The sequence below is a fragment of the Dioscorea cayenensis genome, chromosome 2 (assembly GCF_009730915.1).
Source record: "Dioscorea cayenensis subsp. rotundata cultivar TDr96_F1 chromosome 2, TDr96_F1_v2_PseudoChromosome.rev07_lg8_w22 25.fasta, whole genome shotgun sequence".
In the NCBI taxonomy this organism is placed as follows: domain Eukaryota; kingdom Viridiplantae; phylum Streptophyta; class Magnoliopsida; order Dioscoreales; family Dioscoreaceae; genus Dioscorea; species Dioscorea cayenensis.
The window spans coordinates 20,739,199-20,752,349 of NC_052472.1; the positions used below are offsets into that span (position 1 = coordinate 20,739,199).

The 13,151-nt window shown below is 36.8% G+C and overlaps 1 pseudogene; it reads left to right on the forward strand.

Moving 5' to 3' along the window:
• The first annotated feature begins 365 nt into the window (after positions 1 to 365).
• LOC120274586 lies at positions 366 to 3,815 on the forward strand (annotated as a pseudogene).
• The last annotated feature ends 9,336 nt before the right edge of the window (positions 3,816 to 13,151 follow it).

Consider the following 13,151-nt stretch of genomic DNA (forward strand, 5'->3'; position numbering starts at 1 on the left):
AAAAAAGATAAGATCCAGGTTTTTTCTCTTAAAAAGGTGGGGGAAAAAGGAAAAAAATTCAGAGAGAAAAAGAGAGAAGGGAAATTCAGGAGAAGAATTGAGACCAGTCTTTGAAAGAAGAAGCTTTAAGGTTTCTATCTCTTCCCTATACTTCCATCTATATAGATATATATATATATAAAATTAAAAAAAGGAAAAAAAAGAGAATTCCCGGTGTTGTTACCCGCCGTGTCCATCGTTGATGCCGCCGGCGTTTGACTGCCGCCACCTGCTAATCGCCGTTGATGCACTGTTTCTGTCGCCATGTTCAAGTTGATGCCGCCGGCATGATCGTACGGCTAAGATAATGCGGTCGATCATGCCGGATGTTGACCGATCCCACCGCCGTTACTTGCTCACCGCCACTCCCTCCTGATGGTCTGATAAGGGCCACTGATGTGATGATTGCCAGCAAGGTTGCTGTTGTGTGTGGTTATGGTAATGTTGGCAAGGGCTGTGCCCGTGTGTTTGTCACAGAGATTGATTCCATCTCCAGGCCTTGATGGAATGCATCCCTGTACTCACCTTGGAAGATGTCATCTCTAAGGTTGATATTGTTGTGACCACCACAGGTAACAAGGATATTATTATGGTTGACCACATGAAGAAGATGAAGAACAATGCCATTGTCTGCAACATTGCTCACTTTGACAATGATATTGACATGCTCGGTCTGGAGAACTATCTTGGTGTGAAGAGGATCACCATTAAGCCCCAGACTGACCGTTGGGTTTTCCCTGAGATCAATTCTGGTGTCATTGTCCTTTGCTAAGGGTCGTTTGATGAACCTTGGGTCGTGCCATGACCATCCCTAGCTTTGTCATGTGTCACGTCCCAGCCCCTGGCACGGGCCCCATGGACGGATCGACCACATCCATTGGGACTGGGTCCCACTGGGTGCAAGGCCTCGATTTGACACAGTCGAGTCAACCCTAACAAGAGGATAAAAAAATATAAAACAAAAGCACAAAATGGAATACCGAAGCTGAAATACTACAAGTATAGGCTTTAGAAGCCCTACTGAATTCAAATACACCCCTAACGGTTTCCAAAACACGATACGATCGAGTACAAGTCTTACACTCACGGGGAAAAGGTATCTGAAATACTAATAGAGTAGGCAATACGACTCCCGGACACCCCCGATCCTAGCCTTGATCTTCTCCTGCGAGAGCGAATTCACAGAGTGCATGAGCCACAAGGGCCCGATGGGATCGCGGAAACACAGATAAAGCGGATATTGCAAAATAATAGATCATAAATTATACAGAATGCAGAATATAGAAATAATCCAAAATACGAAAAATACGCAGAAAAATCAGCTCATATACATCTCACGGCTAATACTGAAATCAACGGTCGCAGGTCGGATCATCGATCGTGAAGTCGGAACGAAAACGAGAATATCAACAGTCAAAGCCGGATCTTCGACCGCGATCGGGGAGTAGCGCTACTACGTGAAAAACATGTGCACATGGCTAGGGACTTACTCCTCCTAGTCTGGGCGAGCCGGGAATGGAGATGTACAAAAACCGCAGAAAAAAATACGGAATACTGGACATAAATACTAATTAAATGATGCAAATAAATAAATAAATAACAAGCAAGTAAATGAGTAATTAAACCAAACTATAAAAATTAAGGAAATAACTTAAATATATAATAATTTGTCAGAAGTACGAAATTTGCTGGTGCGAGAGCCTACCTGGCTCCAAGCTACAGAGTTGGGTCCACCCAGTCCCGCGAACTAGGCTCGCTACCAAAATCTAACCAACAAAAGCTATACTTAGAAATTAGCCTTGGGTCGGGCCTATCTACAACTAAGGCCCGAAGAAAGAATTTACAATTATTGCAAGATAAGACAAGCACAGTCAAATACCTATGTCTATAAATAATAACCCGATATCACGTAGTTCAAGGGTGGCAATTAAAATCCCAACTATCAAAAATACAACATATATGACTATGTAAATATTCACATAAATGAGATGATTAATCATGCTTCTAGAAGCCACAAACAAGTGCACGGAACCCTACGAGTGGAAGATAATTAAGCAAATAGAAATTCCGTAAACATGCTTACAAGTGCTTGTAAAAACTAGGTTTAGATGACAAGTTAATACCAACAATGGCCTATAACAAAAGCACTTAGGGTCTAGAAGGTCTTAGAGGATTAAATAATACAAATCAAAGTCTCATGCAAAACCAACCTCACAATATGACCGACTTTTAAACACCATTAAAGTTAAATTAAGGACATCCTATCAATGAATAAAGTAACACAAATCCAAACATACCCCAAGTTTAGACAAAGAAAAAAAAATTCCAAATAAACTAAAGCATCAGATTTTGCTACCATCACAATTAAATACATAGCAAAACTAATAAGCTATCAAGATAAGATTACAAGAAGTCAAGCTTAAACCAAGGTGTGAATAAAATCGACGACTCGAATCTAATGGTCAGCACACCCAAAGCTCCAAAATTACAAGCATGAAAGTTGTCCTTAAAATAGCTAAGCAAGGATCTAACAACAACAACCAAGGTTTACACTCACTTACAACATTAACAAAAGCTAAAAACAAGGATTTAGAAGACACGTGAACATTAACCCGAGAACTCAACTTAGTTTGCGACTTAACACCACCACGGAGCTTACTGACCCCTCTACTAAAAATTAAGGGGGTTTAAAACTAACAAAAACAATAAAACAGTCAAGCTTTTTAATAGAATAAAATCATCAAAAGGTTAAGGTCCCATGCATTACCATTTACACATACAAGATACAAATAAACACATATACTCACAAAAGCATGATTATCAAATGAAACCCTCCAAAGTTTAAGCATGTTGCAAAAAGATTAACCAAACCGAACACAAACAACAACGGTTAAGCTTCAAGGATGCAAGAACTAAGCTTTTAAGCTTACAAGAATTCAAACAAGATTAGTATTCTTCTAAACAAAAGGTTAGGGGTGCGAGGCCACAACAAGGCATGGAAGCAACACAACAACCCACAAGAACACTCACAAACCAAGCATAGAAGGGGATCTAACAAGAAGCTTCAACCACAAACACCCTAGATGCTAACATGAAGCTTGATGAAGAAAGAAACGGTGAATCTTGACCTCCTTGGCACTCGAACCCTAGCAATGCGACTCAGAGCTCCTCCTCACGGTTGGCTTCTTGATCCAAGTTCAAAGGAAGCTTGCCACCTCTTGATCCGAACTCAAAGAAAGGTCGCTAATTAGAGGAAGGAGGAGAAGAAGATGAGGAAGAGGAAGAGTGCCTCTCCCACCAACCATGACAAGACCCGAAGCTTCACGGGGAGAAGGAGCTAGTCGGGTGAGAAACAAGTTTGCAGAGCAACAGTGTCAGGAATCCCCATAACTAGTCAAACAGTCAAAGGGAAGTAGGAATGTCTCTGGTCAACCTGGTCAACATGACCAAGGTTGCAAACATTACATCATGTCCTCTTCCTTTACCAACCAGGTGATTGCTCAGCTGGAGTTGTGGAAGGAGAGGGCATCAGGGAAATACGAGAAGAAGGTGTATGTGTTACCAAAGCATCTTGATGAGAAGGTGGTAGCCCTCCATTTAAGCAAGCTAGGCGCAAAGCTCACCAAGCTCACTCCATCTCGGGCTGAGTACATCAGCGTGCCTGTCGAAGGCTTCTACAAGCCTCCTCACTACAGGTACTAGAATGTTACCTTCCAAACAAGAAGAAAAAGAACAAAGAAGAAGAAAGAAGAATCCCAAGTCCATTGTTTTGCTACCCGCCTAAAGCTATCTATCAATCAATACCCATTCAGCCTTGTGAATTTGCTGACGGAAAACTTGTAATATTTGAAGAAGAAGAAGAAACTGAGAAGCCGGTTGAGGTTTCAGGATGATAAATTTTATTGATTATGTACTTCTATCCTGACCTTTTTCATCTTTTAAAAAAAAAAAAAAATTGTTTCTTGATGTATCTTCTCATTTGCATCGATTGTACATGATTATGAATGGTTAGTAACACAAAAAAACCATGATTGCAATTCATACCAAAGGTCAATTTGCTCCAATAAAAAAGAAAAAAAGAAAAGCATGCATACTCACTTAAAATAATAAAAAAATAGAGACCGGTCATGCATACTCACGTGAATCAATTTTAAAAAAAAAAAATAAATATATATAAAAAAAAGGGGCCGGGCCAACCATTAGTAAATAATGAATATGGTTCCCTGTATATATATAAACATATATATATATATATATATGTTTGTATTCACGTGCCATGCATGCATATAAAAAAAATCGCATGCTATAGTCTTGAAACATGCATGCATGGGAAGATATATAAATAATAATAATAATAATAATGATAAAAATAATAAAAATAAAAATTATTATTATTATTATTATATGCATGCGCATGTTCATGACAATAAATATATATAATAAAAAAAACAATGATAATGAAGCATGCATACATGCATGGCATATAAAAATGATGAATGAAATAATGAGAAGCATGCAAACAAAAAATGGGAAATGATACAAAAAAAAATAAAATAAAATAAAATGAGAAGTATTAAATATATTTGAGAAAACATGTCATATGGGCATTCAAATATGCAGACATGCATAAAGAGGTGGCCACCGTTAATATATATATATATATATATAAAGGCATGCATAGTATACGTGCATGAAAGCAAAAAAAAAAAAATAACAATAATAATAGCGAAATACCTACGTTTATGAGATGAGAAATGGAAAAAGTATGGAATAAAAATATAGTAGGCCCACCATAAAATAAAAAACATATATGCATGCAAAAATAATAATAATAAAGAAAAATAAAAAAAATGTGGGCCCATCATGAAAAAGACATATATGTAAAATAAAATAAAATAAAATAAAAAAAATGGTGAATGATTAAGAGTTTGCATGCAAATTCATGAGGAAGCATGCAAATATATATACATATATATATACAATGAGAAGGCATGCATACATGTGTGGCAGAATGCATCACCACGCATATGAGAATATATCCCAGAGTGCAGGCCTACCATAAGAGAAAGAATACAAGTACGGATACATATATATATATATATATATATATATTAGGCTTGATATTGTTCATTATTTGAACAACATTTTCTTATATCCAAAGTAGCATCAGGGGTTAGTCAACGATTAAAATTGTCAACCCAAAGGCAGTAATAAATTTCAAAGAGATAATGAGATGCCTATCGCATACAACAGCAAAGCATGTAATGTGATGATAAGGCATAGATAGTAGTGACTTATTCATTTCATGACGGCAATAAGCCACGCAACGCAATGACCAAATCACTCGGTCCAAAGTCATAATAAGAATGTTCCACTCCCGAAGGATGGAAACGATATATATATATATATATATATTTCTCTCCTAAGACCATAGTAAGAAAGACATTTCAAAAATGATAATGAAATATGCAATGTCCTGACAAAGCACAAGCAGTGGCGAATCTCAAGGCAATAACGAGATCTAAAAATGGCAATAAGGCATATGCAAACTGTGAGCAACGCAAATGTGAGACAGGCTGCAATGCATGATAATGATAAATATATATATATATATATATATATATGATGTAATAAATATTTTTTTACATAATAAAATAACAAGTTTCATAATTCGCGAATCTTCTTGCTTTTTACTTGTACTTTTTTTGCCCTTAATCGGAGGTTCCCAAGATTTCTAATCTAGGGGTAATTAATAATAGAAAGCTTGCCTCTATTAGGAATGAAAGAACCCACACAAAAACAAAATATGATATTTGTGCTCGATATCTGTCTCGAGTGTCTTTTTCATGATGCCGGACGCATATTTTCGATCCCACAAATTCGATCATATGCAAATAACTATAGTGGGGTGAGATTACCAAACTACCCTTCGTGTCCCACATGATTAGTTTGATCGCCTTGGCCAAGGTCTTCTAATCTCACATACTTATAGTCGCATGGGATCTTGACTCGCTTTACTCGAGAGAGCAGATTCCTTCTTGGTGATCACTCACAACCGCTACCGCCTCGACATGAGTCGCACTTCGAGGTCGGCCCTACCAAAAGGTGAGCCGAGCTTAACAACTCTAGTAATGGATCTAGAGCGTCACAAGTACATTGTGATCATGACACCTTAGGTCTAAGATCCACTCATATGATCATAACCAACAATCCCAATCATTGACTGTCAAAGAGTAAAACCCATGTGATTGGATTGTTGCGAGTCATGTTCGAATACACCAATTCCCAATGATGTATTTATGACATATGCTCCCCACTATTCCATAGTGTTCAACTAAGCACTCTTTGTCAAAGTATATGTCATACAAATCCTTACGAACCTTTAGCGTCGATTAAAGATTCTACGATTTGCGAACTATTTAAGTGTATAAGTACTCAAACTCTTCTAATGCTCTTCTCTTTTATCCCACAAAGAGTGAGAAGGTTTAACTTAATACACATGGACTATGATATTCAAAAACTAATTATAATGCCATCACAAGATTTATATGAATATCAAAATAAATACCTACTAAATAAGAATGTATAATACAAATGAAATGCCCTAATACAAGTATCCTCAGTTGGCATTCGAGGGCATAATCCTAACAGTAGCTATGAGGAAGCAGTCACTTCGGCAAAAGTTTGAGATGCTCCAGATCTAAGAAGGTGAAATGATAAAAGAGTGTCTCTCAAGAGTGGTCACTATTGTGAACCAAATCAAAGCTATTGGCCACAAACTAACAGAGGAGGAAGTTGTTGGAAAAGTTCTTCGAAGTTTCTCCTTTAGATGGGATTATGTTGATGTAGCTATTAAAGAGGCCAAGGATATCGCAAAGATGTTCGTGGATGAGCTTAGTGGATATCTCCAATCTTATGAGATTCACATCAACCGATCTTCTGAGAAGGGGACTGAGAAGGTTTCTGTATGAAAGGTGATGCATCTAATCTGAGAGATGTTGACAAACGAAGCAACAGAGGAGGGTTTAGAGGCTTTGGTCTGGGACGTGGTCGAGGTAGAGGCCATGGTGCAAGTCCTGAGCAGTGGAGTTCAGGAAACCAAGAAACAGAGGCAACAAGAGCTTAGTGCAATGTTATCATTGCAAAAAATACGGGTACGTCAAGGCAAACTACTGGCTTAAAGATGAACCAGTAAAGAAGGGCTCTACATTTGTTGCAGAGGAGAAAGAAGTGTCTAATCTTTTCATTGCCTGCTGCAGTGATCATTCTAGAGACGATACGGTGTGGTTGGTGAACAGCAGGTGTTCCAATCATGTGACCGGTGAGAAGAAATTGGTCTACTCATTTAGACGAGACTCACAAGCATTCGGTGAGGTTGGGAGGGGGAGGTGTTGAAAACATTGACTGAAAAATTAGCAAAGATGAGGCTTGCATAGAGTTGGGATGGCGCATAGTTTGAGGAGATTGAAAAGTAAAGGCGTGGAACCCAACCATTTCTTGGAATGATGAATTGATTTCTTAAAATGATGAATTGATAATGATTATGATTATGATTAGGTTGGTTTGAGAGTAAGAATGCAAAGTAGGCTGATTATATTAAGAAGGTGAAGTCAGAAAAGTGGAAACATGAAATTGATAGATTGGGGTGGGACACAAGAAATATTAAAAAGTATGGTTGAATTCAACTGTGCAGAAAGTTCTTGACGGTCTCATATTCCGCTTTGTTTCATGAATGTCCCCCGAAAATATAAAATTGAATTTGTGTGCTTTGGTGGGGCAGAGTCATGTGCAGCGGCGGAAGTAGAAATTATAGCCCATGGTACGAATTGGAAAAGAAATTTTTCAAATTTCTAAAAAGCTATTGTTACTTTATTAAACATAGAACCTGTAATTCATTTCAAAATTTAATATCGAATTTATAAAAAAAAATAAATTCGTTTTATAAATTCTGAAATAGTGGTTTCTACATGGATTTAAAATGGTCATAAACAATGATTGCATTTTAAATCCGTTGTTAAAACAAAAATATATAAAATAAATATTATTTTAAAATAGATTCATTTGTTGCCATTCCATTATTAAATTCTAATAAAAAAATAATTTTTTTTATATTTATATAAATAACATCTGTATCCAAGGGCATAAGGAGGGGTAGGGGGTGCTCAACCATCCCAAGGGATCCAAACCAATGATATATATATATAGGAAAAACATCATTCAGTGACGTCCTTGGGATTTCAAATCTGAGTGATGTTTTTAAATCTAGCTCGATTGATCATCATCCGAGTGATTGATTGATTATATAAACATGTCAGTACACCTTTTTCACTGCTCATCGATCGACTTTACATACACCGCAGAACCTGCGGTTTCATCTGTTCATAGCGATAAGAGTGCCGATACCATCCGACATTACTATGGACATCTCTAGATTTGAAATCAAGGGACGTCCCTAGATGATGGGTTCTCATATATATATATATATAGAAGTTGAGGATGGCATAGTTGAAAGCACCCCATCTCTCTTTACTTCTCTCTCTAACTCTCTCTCTCTCTCTATATATATATACATTGAATCTTTATTTTTTATTTTTAAATAACAAGATTATATAAATGAATACGGATAGTTAAAAAAATAAATGTGTGGAAAAAATAAAAAATTATTATTTTGATATTTTACATATTGGTTAATATAGTATAATTTTTTTTAAAAAAAAAATAATTGTTTTGACCCTTCCATTTATTACTAATCAATTTATATACAATAAAAATTATAATTTTAGAAAAAAATGGGTAAAAATGTATTGTTTCACCAAGTAATTTTATAAGCTTGGATATAGCATACAAATATATATATAGATGAATGTTTATAAAATTCTATTGTTTGGCCATTTATTTTTTTATTAAATTTTACATAAAAAAATTATTAACAGGAACCTATAGTCTCTTTTGTATTTTTTGTTTTTTAATCAGGCGCAAGGGCGTTTAGTCATTTAGTTCAAGGCTCAAGGTATAAAAGCGATTATTCCTTCTAAGAGCTACTGCGGTTGAGGAACAAGCCGTCATGGTTGCACGGGTCAAGTTACACGTTCAACTAATATGATTATATATATATATATATAGTTTTATTTTAAAAATCTTCGAAACTTATTTTTAATTTTTTGAGTGAGCACCCTTTTGTCTTTCTTCTGGTTCCAACTCTGTCTGTATCAATCAATTTGTTTAACAAACAAAGTGAACAAATTGCATAATTCCATTAATTTATATAAATGTTATTTGATCCACACTGTACATGTATGTGTCGTGCTTTTAAGGATCGCAAATAAAAGCATAATGAATTGCTATAGTCATCCTCACAATGATAAAAAATAACCCTCTCTAAATTGCCCGATGCCCACTATCACTCACCTTTACCCAAGGGACTCTCTTAAATTTCATAGCACAGTCTCTTATATAGATGTCTCCATGACCCAACCATAGTGGCTCCCTCATTTAGAATTTTGGCGGCTTTCTAACTTGAATACTTTCTAAAATTAGACGTTTCAACTCCTGTTGTAACCGAGCTTGCAACGTGGCTCACCTACTGATCCTGACTAACTTCTAGCTTCATTGCAACATGATCTTGTGATGCCCTCGCCTTCCTACTATGTACAGTCAAGTGCACCAACTCCTCCAAAGCATTCATTACCAGCAACTAGCTTGCCTCCTCACATCATATCAGTAAGTCCTTCTCCTAAGGGTCGCACCCACCTAGGTGCATTTCAATCTCATCAAAAATGGTTTCAAAGATCTTCAAAATCATCTTTCTAAACTTAATTTCCATTCATCCAAGTTTGGTCTTCACAATCTTCAAACAAGAACTTTATTCATCCAAGTTTGGTTTTCAATATTTTGTTACTAAACTTGATGTCCTTTCATTTAGCTCTTCAATATCTTCCAAGCATGATCTTCATTCATCCAAGCTTTGGCTTCAATCATCTCCAAATATATGCTTTTGCCCAAAGTAGCTTTATCCTTGAATAGCTTGGTCTTCAAATAGATATGGCCAAAAATAGCTTCATGTCTTCCTTTGGCTTTATCTTCATGGGGACATGATCTTAACTTGTTTGCACTTACCAAAAATAGCTTGTGCCCTTCTTTAGGCTATCGTCCACATGATCTTAAAGAAAGATTTTCTGAACAAGATATTATTGCCAAATATAAACTCTACAAAGATAGGCTTCAAGGCTTCTTGTCTTCATTTATCTTTGTTGCATCACATTTTGCCTTGTCACCTTGCCATGTCCTCTTGTTTGCCATATCATTTTTTTTTGCCACGTCGCTGTTGACACATATCAAATGATGCTAATCATAGAGTTTAGATCTAACAAAAATCAATCAAGATGTGCAGAACTAGGATATGAAAGAGGAGGGAAAAAAAGACAAAGAATAACATAAAAAAGGGGAAAAAATTAAAAAGAGATATGGGAAACTCTTACACAGCTACACAATTGATTTGTTTTTAAAAGGAAAAAATAATAGTATATTTCTTTATTGTTTCAATTTTTTTTTCTTTTACAATGGCGATAAGGGCCATCCCACAAGAAGGTGTCAAAGGATTTATTAATTTAACCAAACGTCACATGGGACTATTAAAGTGGGGTGATTAAAGTCCTATTATAAATTTTCTCTGTCATGCAATCTTGGAGGGGCGGAAAATGACATCCTCGCATATGATACCTGTAAACAATGAATAAACAGCATTGCTATAGTATTTATACAATAAGCTATAACTATGCATAGTGCTATAACAGCACTGCCGACCTAGAGATTTGACCTTGAATTTGCCCCTTCACTATTTTTAAACATACCACTGTACCGAGTAGTGGTTGTTTGTTTCGAGTATATATGCATGTGTATATAGATGGGTGAAATGGGCTTTAAATAAGATTTAAGAACATGATTCTAGCTGCTAAAATGTTTGAATAGGACTTTGATAATCATTGCATGGCATGAAAATCAGAAAAAAAAAATTGTTTAGCAGTGAGGTGAGGAGAAAAAAAAATCAGAAAAATTATAATCTAACAAGGAAAAAAAACAGAGTTTAAATTTTAAATGGGTTTATCTTAATATAAAAATTTGAATATCTGAATATAAGTAATTTATCTAGAAGATAACCTACTACTCTCAAACTTTATTAAAAAAAAAACTACTACTATACAACTAAAAAATGGATAAAAGCTTGAATTAATTAATCTTGTCCATTGAATGAATCTCAACACACGTAGTGTGGCCCTTCTCTTTGATAACTACGCCTTTCCTTTTAAAACAAGGGGAAAAAAGTACTGAATCGACAAGCATAACTTGGACAACCACTATAAGCAGAACATGTTATATATATACACATATAAATCATAGAACTGGAAAATAAAGAAATTACATGTCCACCAAATGGGGATAGTTTCATTGGTGGCCACAAATGTTTTTAAGTTATAACGTTATGGCCACAAATCTTTTTTTTGTAACATCATGGCCACTTATCTTATTTCCGAACACACTCATGCCCACAATGGCCGATTTCGAGGCTGTTTCTAGTGACTTTGATGAAGTGGAGGCCAGCGAGGTATATTAAATTTATAACTTGTTTGACATGGTAGTCCAACTAATGCTTATTTTAAACCTTGCGCCACATCAGCGCTGACGTGGCGCTCTTTCTCTCCTTCACCAACTCAAACTCATAGAACACTCCTTGCCTTCCCTTCTCTGATGATTTTCTCGACACTAACGATCACACCCACCTCCCTGACATCTCCTCTTTTTTTGCGTGGGACCCTCCTGTCTCTCCCCTCCCACTCCACTTCCGCCTTGGCCAAGAGCTCGGTCGTAATGAGTTCGACGTTACTCGCCTCTACTCTGATCCTGGCACCAGCGAGACCCTAGCGTGCAAATTCATCTCGAAACGCAAGCTCCACACCACCATTAACATTGAGGACGTCCGTAGCGAGGTCTCCATCATGCGCAGCCTCCCTAAGTGATCTTATTAAGATAGAAGGAATGCTTAACACACTCCCTGATAACCACCTCCACGTCTTTCCCTGCTTTCTTCATGGCTTACAATATGATGTCATATAACAAGTTAAATGAGTTTACATAATAATTTAGGGATTAAATGAGTTTTTTTTAATTTAAATATCATCATCATCATAATCATCACATCATCATCATCATCATCATCATCATCATCATCATCATCATCATCATCATCCATTTAATTTGGGTTAGGAGATAAATATATAAATCTAAAAAAGGTTGCCCAAAGTCTTTATTCACAACAACAACAACAACAACAACAACAACAACAACAACAACAAACAACAATAATAATGGCTAATGGGAACTCCAGCACAACAGAGAGCAAAGGGTTATGCATGCATAATGCTCAGCCACGACGGTAACCACACTGAGATTCCTGAGACCACACTACTGGTGTATGGTCAGATGCAACTACTCCACAGCCACAAGGAACTTCTCCGCTTGTTCCGCCAACAGTATCCCCCTCACCAGCTCATTCATCATCTCCAACCTCATCCTATCTGCCTTCTTCACTATCTCCCCATTACCTCTACATGCATACTCACCGCCTTTTCCACATCCCAATTCCCATTGTGTATCCTCCTCCCACCACCACCATCACCTCCGTCGTAACTACCCACACCAATCTCCTTCAAAATTGAAACAATGACTTATCCACCATACCCTCTTGCAAGTTCCCCATCTTGCTCGAAAGCTTGTCCTTTGCCTTGATTATCTTCATCTACTACTCATCTAGCATACAGAGTTGTATTGGTGAGAGAGCTGCCATACAGTTGATTGGTGTGGTAGCGCTAGCGAGAACCTGGTTGAAATGAGCTTAGATATCAACACCCGTAAAACATAAAACCAAACAGGCAGCCATGGATGGGCTGCGGTGGAGTCTTTGATACCCTATATTCTAGGGTTTCAGTGAGGTAGTGAAAGAGAGAAGGGGCACCACATTAACGTTGATGTGGCACAAGGTTTAAAATGAGGATGAGTTGGACTGCCATGTCAAACAAGCTATAAATTTAATATGCCTCGCTGGCCTCCACATCATC